The sequence below is a fragment of the Lutra lutra genome, chromosome 2 (genome assembly GCF_902655055.1).
Source record: "Lutra lutra chromosome 2, mLutLut1.2, whole genome shotgun sequence".
Classification (NCBI taxonomy): Eukaryota; Metazoa; Chordata; class Mammalia; order Carnivora; family Mustelidae; genus Lutra; species Lutra lutra.
This window is the reverse complement of record NC_062279.1, coordinates 7,271,956-7,278,474: the sequence shown is the minus strand read 5'-3', so window position 1 is coordinate 7,278,474 and position 6,519 is coordinate 7,271,956. Positions and strand designations below refer to the sequence as shown.

Below are 6,519 nucleotides of genomic sequence, written 5' to 3'. Positions count from 1 at the left end.
TTGTATGTGCACGTGTGTGTATGAGAGAGAGATGGGATGAGGGGGGAGAGAGAGAATAAAGAAATATCATGAAAAAAATAATTGGTTCAGCATTATTCCCAGTTATAAACAAACACTTGATGTTTCTTTTTTCAACTTTATGCTCATTGTTGAAAGAAGGAAGATCAATGAATACTTCCTGATAAAGCTGTAAGAGACACTGTAGATCCTGGGGGAAAATAATCAGTGCTATTGGCAGTAACCATGATGAGGAAGTGAGTACAAACCATTACAATGCTCCATTACAAATTCCATCTCCAGTCATCAGGAGTTATCAAATGACAGTGAAAGACAGCAAACAAGTGTCTACCTAGAGCTTTGCTTTGTTTCCTCTCTTTGCTTCACTCTGAGCTTCAGACGGATCACAGTTCATGGCCATCTGATTCCGAGCTCTGAGTGCCAGAAAGAAAAGGCTGTCCACCACATCTGTGGATTTGAGCCTGGGGGAATCTCTCGCATTTTCTGATTCACTCCCAGTGTGGCCGTTTCTCTTTTGCTCAATTCCCCCTGCCCCAACCCAGCGATGATCACTATCTCATCTCCCTCCTCCCACCACCAAACCTCACTCAATCAACTGTACCACTGCCTATTTAAAAATATCGTCTGCTTGTTTTTTGTTATTTTGCTAAATGTTAGTTTTACTCATTCTGTACCTTTACTATTATCACTTTATTCTTTATTTATACCCCAACACTGCTGTTGCTGTGTAGAAGGAAACATAATTCCTATAAGATTTTGTTGTGTACTATTATATATATGGACCTACTAGTGTGTTACATGTTAAATAATGAGAAAACTGACATTTTAAGTGCTTTTTTATACTAAAATACTTGGTGGGTATTTAAATAGATATCTAAGAGATTTTTAGTGATGGTCTTTTGTTAGCGGAGTAGTGCGAAACATGAAAATTATGTTTCTGTGGGTACACTAGGGAACGTAGTCATTGCCAGATTTATCCTTCCATTTAGTTGAATAGAATTGTACATTTTACATTATTTTTCATAATAATCCTATATACTATGTGGGAATGTTAGTTTCTCTGCTAGGTAAACCAGTATAAGGAGGACCTTCATTATTAGTTCTAATTATTAAGGACACTTTTGAATTATTTTATGCTTTCTTACCTTAGTTTTCATTTTGTTATTGAATTCCAGTTACATTGCACGAATAGCAAATGTACTTTTCTCTGTTGTTTGCACTTAGGATGATTGAGGATCTTGGATCAGTTCTTCTTTGGGTCCCGCAGAAAAGAGAAATTGAATTGTATCTCCCTTTATAATTCTTCAAGTGGGACACAGGTCTTCCAGATTTTACTCTATAAATTGTTGTTTTAGATCCTCTAGAGTCTGAATGTGTTTTTCACCCACTTGCTCTGTCAGTTGTGAGTGATGAAGTGTAGTCTTCATTACGCCTTGTCGCCGCATCCATTAGGTAATGGGGCCTGTCTGTCTTGTAGGTTTATAGGATGACAGCGCGGTAGTCAAAGCCACGAAGGTAGAATCATGTCAGTTGGGACTCAGTAGACTAGGATGTCCTAGTGCTTTGAACAAATTTAAAACCGGATTTGATATACAGGTAATGAAGGGCTTGAGGGAGTGTTGGGTTACCCAGAGATAATTGCCGGCAGCAGGTGCCACATCTCAGGAGGCAATGAAATGGAAGAGACCAGAAGCCTGCAGAGGGGTCCCCTGGTTGTCAGGCCTCTGAGGAGGGGCGTGCTGCCCAGCCGGTGTGGGCACCCTCGGAGTGCCTAGGAGAGACTTTTCAGTGTCAACCCTCAGACCTATGCAGAAGGGGCAGGAACTAGTCACCGATGTCTCTGTGAGGCCATGATGACATTGGTCTAGTGGTACCCTAGGAAGGGGGACGCTGCGGCTGGCCGCTGCTGCAGTGGCAATGGTGACGGGAGCAAAAGTGAGGAAGGAAGCCTCTTCTGCTCTTCTCCAAGCTCCAAATTCCAGCCTAAGGTTTGTGGTGACCTAATTGGAAGCAGGTCAGCGAAGGAGTCTGGGAAGTGTAGTTTGCTCAGTCCCTGTCCCACCCAGCGTCGCCCGGAGGAGAGGGACATAAGAACAAAGTGGCCACAATGGTCTACATTTGGAGCAGTCAGAATTTTCTTGGACGTGCAAATGCTTTATGTGATTGTTATAAATCCATTTATAATTTCTTTGACAGATTTTAAGTCATTTAGGGAAATTAAGTTCCATGGCAGTATACAAAGACGCCATATGGAACTGGGAATGAATTCATCAGATTTGTTTGGAAAAATCAGACCTGGTTCTAATCGGGCCAGGAATTTGTCAGCGTAGGAAAAGATGGAGAAGCAAAAGCAAGAGAGAAACAGTCTGTAAGGATAAAAATGTCAGTAATTATGCTGAGGGTCCAGAAGTTACTTTCGTGTGCTGTGTGTCCACGAATTAAAGCCACCACGTCAAGGAGAGCGGGGGTGGCAGTGGGGGGTGCCTCATGCCTATTTACAGGCACTGTGGGCTCCCCTCGGGAGGCTGCGGCATGTTCTTGAGGCAGAACATTTATCCACTTCTGCTCTTCTGGTTCCTAGCCCCCTGTCAAAGCCTAGAGCAGTCTTTTAACCAGCGCTGCCGACATTGGCAGCCGACAGTTCTCTGTTTTCAAGGTCGTTCCCGTCCACTGCAGGGTGCTGCTACCATCCCCAGTCCCCAGACTTTAGACAGCGGAGGCACATTCTAGAGGCTGGAACTAAAGCGTCTCCAGACATTGCCAGTTATGTGCCAGGGGCAAAACCTTCTCCTGTTGAGAACTCCGGGTTATGGGTTCACCTGGGTGGCTCAGTTGGTTAAGTGTCTGCCTTCCGCTCAGGTCATGATCCCAGCGTCCTGGGATCAAGTCCCGCATCGGGCTCCCTGCTCAGCGGGGAGCCTGCTTCACCCTCTGCTCCTCCCCCTGCTCTTGGGCTCTCTCACTCTCCATCTCTCTCTCAAATAAATAAAATCTTAAAAAATAACAAAAAACAAAAAACACTCTGGTTAATGGCATCTAAATCCTGACGCACTGTCTGCTTTCCTCTGGCTTTTTGGACCAGTTCTTAGGGCTGAGGTTTGACTCTAGGATTACAAGGTTGCAGCTGACTTTGAATGAACCCGGGAAGAAATGAAGGTTCTGTGACTGTGTTGGAGCAGGGCCAGATGGGATTCTGTCTCTGCCACCCAGTATCAGCACTCAGGGCTTTTTACGTTGGGCTGTGAGAGAGGAAGAGGTAGGTTTTCTGCGTGACTGGCCCTCCTCCAGGTTTTCATCTGCCCCTGCCGTTGTGCCGGGCCTCAAAGGTACAGGGAAGTTATGGGGGCGGAAGCTACAGTTAGTCAGGAAGACCATGTTCTGGTGGAGAAATACAGCAGATTCCTAATAAATGAATTCCAGCATGTCACGCTTGCTTAATGAAAAAAAGGCACAGTTATTAGAAGTTAGATAAAGGGAGCACCAAAACCCTAAGACAGGAACAGAGATAATATTTGTTTTGTTTTAAGTTGGAATTATTGAGATATATCTTATACACAGTGACATTTTATTCATTAAAATTTAGTGTACAATTCCTTTCTTCCTTCCTTCCTTCCTCTCTCCAGAGGGAGAGAATTTAGTGTACATTTCTGTGAGTTTTGAAAAATGCATGTGTTTGGGTAGCCAACATCACAGACATGCACAGAACAGCTCCCTTACCTCCAGAAGTTTCATCACATCCTTGTGCTCTGGCGCCCAGCCACCAACAGCCACTTGGCCATTTAGTTTTGCCTTTTTTAATTTATTTGGTGAATTTTTATAGTTTGTGTCTTTGAAGGAATTTACCCTTTTTCATCAGAATTTTTGAATATAATGACATAAAGCTGTGCCTTAGAAGACCTGCTAATTGACCTGAGATCTGCAGGATCTTGTTCCTTTCTTTCATTACTGATACTGGTCATTCGTGTTCGGTTCCTCCACTGACTCTGTCTCTCATATCAGCCTGTAAGGAGTTTGTACATTTCATTCCTCTTTCCAAAGAACCAACTTTTGATCTCATCTTTCCTCCCTATTGATCTTCTGTTTAATTAATTTCTCTTATTATTTTTATTAATCTCCTGTTTTTCTTTTTTAAAAGATTTTATTTATTTGAGATAGAGAAAGCATAGAGAGAGAGCACAGATGAGGGTCAGAGAGAGAGGAAGAAGCAGGCTCCCCGCTGAGCAGGGAGCCTGATGTGGGGCTTGATCCCCAGACCCTGGGATCATGACCTGAGCCGAAGGCAGACGCTTAACCGACTGAGCCACCCAGGCGCCCCAATCTCCTGACTCTCTTGTTTTAGATTTAATTTGCTCTTCTTTGACAATATTAGCATATAGTGACTATAAATTTATTTCAGAATGCTAATTTGGCTTTTTTCAGAATGTGTGGAATGGATGTGTGGAATGGATATGTGTGGAATGGGTATGATGTTTTCTCTTTTTTATCCGATTCCAAATGCTCACTCACTTCTTTTTAAAAAGAAGATTTTTATTTATTTATTTGACAGAGATCACAAGCAGGCAGAGAGGCAGGCAGAGAGAGGAGGGGAAGCAGGCTCCCCACCGAGCAGAGGGCCCGATGCAGGGCTTGATCCCAGGACCCTGAGACCATGACCTGAGCCAAAGGCAGAGGCTTAACCCACTGGGCCACTCAGGCACCCCTGCTCACTCACTTTTATTCAATGTATTGTTTAATATCCAAATATATGAGAATTTTCCAAATACCAAATATTAGTTTCTTTTTTTTTTTTTAAAGATTTTATTTATTTATTTGACAGAGAGAGATCACAAGCAGATGGAGAGGCAGGCAGAGAAAGAGAGAGAGGGAAGCAGGCTCCCTGCTGAGCAGAGAGCCCGATGCGGGCCTCGATCCCAGGACCTTGAGATCATGACCTGAGTCGAAGGCAGCGGCTTAACCCACTGAGCCACCCAGGCGCCCCCAAATATTAGTTTCTACTTTACTTCTATTAGGGTCACAGGACACACCTTGTATGATTTGGATACTTTTGTTTATCAAGCCTTGTCTTTGGTTTATATGGGTAAATGCACACTTAAAAAGAATGTTTTTTTCTGCTGTAGTCCTATGAAGTTTTTAAATAATATCAATTAGATTAAGTTAGTTGTAGTATTATTCAGATCTTTTATATGCTTACTGAGTGTCCTCTTGTGTTACTGATAACTGAAAAAGACACTTTTTATTGAGATACAATGGACACATAACATCGTACTAGTTTCAGGTGTGCTGCACGGTGATTCATTGTATGTGTGTTGTGACGTGATGGCCGCACCAAGTCTCAGGAACTTCCGTCACCACACAGAGTTACAAATTTTGTTTCCTCGTGATGAGAACTTTTAAGATTTACTCAAATTTACTGAGTATTATTATTACAGTATAATTATTGCATAATTATTACATATATGATATATACGCACATATACAATGTAAAATATTGTGTAATTATACAGTGTTATTAACTGAAGACATGGTGCCATACATTATCCCAAGGGCTTACTTATTTCGTAACTGGGAGTTTGTACCTTTTGACCCCCTTCGCCCATTTCACCCCCACCCAGCCGCCACCCCTGCCTCCGGCAACTTCCAGTCTTTCTCTGTATCAATGAATTCAGGCTGTTTTGTTTTTTTTCTTATTTCACTTAGTATAACGTCATCAACATCCATCCATATTGTCGTAAATGGCAGGATTCCCTTACTTTTGTGACTGAATAATATTCGCGTGCGCACGCGCGTGTGTGTGTGTGTGTGCATATATCACATTTTCTTCATCCGTCCATCCCTGGAACCTGTTTCCATGTCACCTCACATGGCAAAGGACATTGGGGTGGAGGTGGAAATGAGGAGGCTAATCGGCTGATCTTAAAATAGGAGAGGATCTTGACTTAACCAGTGGGGCCCAATGTAATGACAAGGTTCCGACAAGAATGGAAGAGTGCGGAAGTGGAAGGTAAGTTTTGAGGGTTAGGATGTGAGAAGGACCAAGCCTGTTGCCGGCTTTAGAGGTGGGCAAAGAAGCCTGGTTGCCCATGTCGCATGGGGCCACCCACCGCTGCTGTCCCAGCCACGGGGAGAGGGAGCCATAGAGCTTCCAGAAGGGAGTTCAGCCCTGCGGACACCTTCATTTTGACCTGTTGAGATCCACGTCATTGGGTCTCTGGTTAACTTCAGACCTACAGAGCTGGCAGATAATGAGTTGTAGCCCGCTAAGTCTGTGGCAATTCGTTAGGGCAGGCCTAGGAGGCAATGCTGTGCTTTACAGGATGGAAGGAAGAGCTGAGTGGCCGTGCCCGGTGAAAGGTGCCCAAATGAGAAATTCCATGGATCTCAGCCAGGAAGACAAGGACAGGCCAGAGCCCTGCCTCGGGAAAGCATGTAGAAGGATTGTCTTGGATCTGGTGGGTATTGCTCTGCTCGTGATTCAGATTTCCATTGAGGGCTAACTGATGT

General features: G+C 43.7%; 1 protein-coding gene across 4 annotated transcripts in view; it reads left to right on the top strand.

Annotated features, from left to right (window-relative positions):
• The window catches only part of LOC125090801 (zinc finger protein 705D-like), a 121,027-nt gene that overhangs the window by 63,466 nt on the left and 51,042 nt on the right, over positions 1–6,519 (top strand). The window lies entirely within an intron of this gene.